Raw genomic sequence first — 4908 nt, 5'->3', positions numbered from 1 at the left:
TTGTTGTGGGTGAGGGATCCCCACTTTTGTATGGACACCTATGCTTATCTATGATATCTTTGAGTTTTCTTCCATTGGTTTGATGTTTTGTGCTTAATGCTATTGATTTGGATGAAACCCTAATTGGTATAGAACACATTGATCATAGGGATATGGGGATGATGTTTAGAACCAAATGTCAAATGAGAGAGTTATTCACATTGGGATATGGCTTAACTTGCTTAGGGTTCATGATGGGGTACATTAATGCATCTAGAGATCATTTAGATCATTGGGAAATGGGTGAATCGATTCTCTAAGTAGTGAGTTTAAGCTCGGAAGAGACAAACTCTAGAAGAAGTGCTTGAAATCCCCTTTTTGGAAGATAAGCCTGTAGACATTGTAGTATCATTAACCGTTCATGCAATTCTTGATGGATCCCGAACCTACAACGCCGCGAATCATTGTTTACAACTCGTTGCTTTTATTCGCTTACCTTCATTCCGACATCCTTCACCATCCACATTTCCATTCGACCACCTAATCTAGCTTAGAGATAAACTAATACATCCTAATCATCGTGTTCGACCCCGGTACTACAACTACCGTATACTTGCGGATAGTGGTACGAATCGGATAATAAATATAAGACTCGGTGCGTGCGCATCACGTATATGTTTGTTCGTATATACACATACATAAAATATATATTTATATATATAACATATATTTGTATGTATAAATACATACATATATATATAAATACACGATTATATATATATTCGTATATATCATGATATGTATAAATATATAATATATATGTATATATAAAATACACATTTATATATAAAATACTCGTATATTTGTATATACAAATACACATATATATAATACATACATATACATAAAATATACATTTTATATATATATCCGTATATTTATACATACAAATACACATATATATATATAATATACGTATATATAAAATTTATATTTATATATAAATGCTCGTATATTTGTATGTACAAATACATATATAGATACGTATATATAAAATATATATGTATATATAATATTTGTGTCACCTTTTACGTCACATTTTCCGTGTTTTCTAGTAGGATCCACAAATATACAGATATCAACCCATAAGGGTAGAAAAATGGCGAGTCTAACTAGGGAAGTGTCGATATATTCGACAGGAGAGGAGGATTTCTATTTGGGAAATATAAGGTAAATTATCGGGTTAAGGTCATTATAACTTGGCAATGTAAGTATCTTCACACTCTCTGTAATACCCGAGTCCGGGAATGAATATATAATTATTTTTCAAGAATAAATAATTCAAAAAAATGGGTTTAAATTAAAACGAAAATCGATGTGAATAATAATTCGAAAGAGATACGAAACCAAAACACACTGAAAATGCTCGAAAAATTAGAAAAAAAGTAGTTCAATCTGAACCGAACCCGAAACGGAGCAACGACAAAAATGTTGTAGATGTCCAATCCGGATGCACCAGAAATCAGTCCAGAACGAACCAGAGGTCACAATCAGGACACGTTGTCGGACAGACCAGAGATCGAAGTAAACCCAGTTTTTCGAAGCCAATCCAGACAGACTGAAAAGCAGTCCGGACGGATTGAGCTACAGTTCCGTCACAAGATTCTGAAGTTTTTCCTTTGTCCTTAAATACACCCTTCAACCTCTCAACTCAGTCATCTTACTGAGAAAAATAAATAGACATGAAAAAGAGAGAAAAAGATATAGAAGAGAAGGAACCAAGGAAAGAGAAGCTCGGGAACACGAACGGGACATACATAGTCGTGCCCAGAAGTTGTACTCAGTGTGAAGGAGCATAGAGAGCTCACACAAGCTCGACAAAAAACAACCAGTATCGGAAATACGATGAGTGGTTTGAGTTGAACGATCGTTTTCACTGAGTTATGGTGGGAATCGATGTTTCTTTGTGTGTTCAAGAATTAGAACACGCTATAAATGGTTGGTTAGCAAATGGTTGGTAATGATTTGGCTTGAAGCTGTATCAATTTTGGCAGAAAAAAGTGAATAAGAAGCTGAAAACGGACGAAGAAGATGAAGTGCAGATTCCAATCCGGACGGACTAAAATCTAGTCTGACCCGAACTGGCTCTATTGTAAGAAGAAACTTTCCAGTCCAGACCGGACTGAACCTGATTTGAGGAAACACTTCGTACTCCGGACATACCGGAATTCAGTCTGAATCGGACTGCCTCCGAGTGAAGGAACGTTACCAAGAAGGGAGAGACACGGACTGTTCAGTCCAGACCTAGTCTTGGTTCGAACAGACCAAAGGTAATCCACACCGGACCTCAGAAAAAAGTGATGGACATTCATTCCAGAACAGTTTGAGACAAAACAGACTTGTCGAGGACTATTCCAGACCGAACCAAAAGAGTAGTCTATCAGGACCAGTCCATGTCAAGGACAAAAAGAAAATTTCGGACGGTCTGAAATGTAACGGGTCAGTTCGGGTTAGACCAGAAATGGTCTGGGTCAGGCCAAACCTATTTAGAAGATTCAACTCGCACAAACAAGCCCAAATACTCGGGTATAGAAATCGAACCTAAGACCAAAGTTTAAGGAGTAAATGGACGAACAATGGATGGGAGTACTCTGAAGGATAATCTATAAATAACAAAAGGGATTGTATGTCGTGGTGAGTAATGTGACCGAATATTCAAGAGTTACGTGTGTGTGATGATTTGGGAGTACTGCATGGAGTTAGACACTACACCGGTTGGTGTCGGGTATTATAACACGCATAATTGTGGCTGGGATATATAGTATGCATGTTGTATTGCCATGCCCACTCATGTGTAGCCTACGATTGGTGTTATGGTATAGCATGAGTGAGGTGTGATTGTGATTGATTCTCCGATGAGCCATGTAATTAATATCGGTGGATAAAACAATCAATATTATTATGTTGGTGAGGATATGTAGCTGATAACTCCTATTTTTCTCTATATTTCCAGGATGTTTTTATAGGATTTAGACGAGGATCACATACATTTGTACGCATTATAGGCGTGTTAGGCCACGAAACTCGGTTTGGTTGTGTTTTTATAGGATTACAGGTCTCGGATGCGATTTGGATCAAGACGGGAGTAATCTGGAGCTAAAAGGATGAAATACGTTAAGAACTTCCCACCTTGACTCGGCCTGAGTCAACCATGGAAAATGGGTCGAGTCAACATGCTGAAAATAGCCCAATTCAAGCATGTTACGAAGAGAACGAGTCAGAACGCCCCGAGTCAGAATGCCCGAGTCAGGAAACTGGGATGGGCCGAAACTGTTTAGATCTCGTTCTGACTCGGTCGAGTCAGAGTTTTGACTCGGTCCGAGTCAAAACCCAGAAAAACCCCAGATTCGAATTTTCAGACTTTGAAGGGGAATAGGACTTCGGGAGCACCGCCTAGGGTTTATAAAAAGGGCCTACAGACGTCCAAGAGGGCAGACAGACTTTATACAGACTTTGGAGAGCTTTGGTGAGAGAAATAGGAGTTTACGGGATTTCTAGAAGAAGAAGGAGAGTTGGAACGTGAAGATCGCTTGCTGTCGACATGAATCTTTCTTCTCCCTCTTTAGTTTCTGTTTCCGGTTTTATTCTGTGTTTTTCCATGAACCGTGAGTAGATCCACGGCTGTGGGTTAGGGATTCGTTTGTGTTTTGGGTATGTTTTGATAGGATTCCTGGGATCTCTAGAGCGAATCCTATTCCTAAGAGATCGATTATAGGGTTTGTGCAGCGGATGTAAAACAAAAATTTATGGAACCCTAGAACCATGCTTCTTATGAATCGTAGAAACGTTAGAACGCTTACCTCAATCGATCCGGGGCCTGTATCAATTGAAGAACTCGTCTAATCACAAAAGGGAGGAAGATTACCTCTCCCTCTACACGTATCCACACCTCGGGATGGATTCCAACGGTTGGAACTTGTCTGCTAGGACCCGAATCTGCTATTCGGTTTCGCACTTTGAGAAAACGAGACTTATAATTCCTTGAACTCTTTGGATCTCACCAAAAACTCTTGGAATTCTGCAAAAGACGGCTTAAAAAGTCTCTTTATTAATCAGGGTTTTATTCTCCTTCTTATAAGGTGATTTAACCCTAATTCGGTCTAATTTTTGAAGAACCCGAAAGTCGGAACGGACGGTCTAGGAATGCACGTGGACCGTCCGTTCCATCAAGCCAGAACGGACGGTCTGCCCACGGACGGTCTGCCCCGGTGCACCGTCGGTTCCAGACAAGCCAGAATGGACGGTCTGCCTTCTGCGGCTCGTCGGGTCTGGACCTGGCGGACCGTCGGGTCTGGCCCTTTCGGTCCGTCCGTTCCAGCCCCTTCCGTCTCGGTTTTTCCGTCGTTTTCTCGTGCGTTTTGTCCTTCCCTGCGTGTGTGACCTTATAGGCTCATTCGACATAGCAGTACAACCCGAAATCTCTATTTCGGATATACAAGTCATAGCAAGACACTATGACTACCTATCTCGAATAGAGTTTGTTCGTGATCTTACGAACGCCAGTGATGATTCCGGCTGATGATCCTTTTGCATCACGATATCATATGTCGAACATAAGGCATGGACAATCCACCTTATCTGATTCGATTGCTTTCTCGTTCACTGAGTTCGACTGTCTGAAATAGACGACGCTCGTCTATAGTGCGGCCACACATTTTTACAGTCTCGCTCACACGAGGGGCCCAACGATATCTCTCTCTTTTACGAGAGGTACAAATCTCATCTTGACTATCTACAATCCAACACATGATTCATTTCATACCTGATACACGCCTTTATAGTCCTCCTGTTATGCAGGATGTTTGACATATTCAAAGGACGCAACTCCTCATGTTGGATTCCGTAAATATCTCAGGTCTTAGGATCCAA

Source organism: Tarenaya hassleriana, unplaced genomic scaffold (genome assembly GCF_000463585.1).
Source record: "Tarenaya hassleriana unplaced genomic scaffold, ASM46358v1 Cleome186, whole genome shotgun sequence".
Lineage (NCBI taxonomy): Eukaryota > Viridiplantae > Streptophyta > Magnoliopsida > Brassicales > Cleomaceae > Tarenaya > Tarenaya hassleriana.
This window is presented reverse-complemented; position numbering follows the sequence as displayed.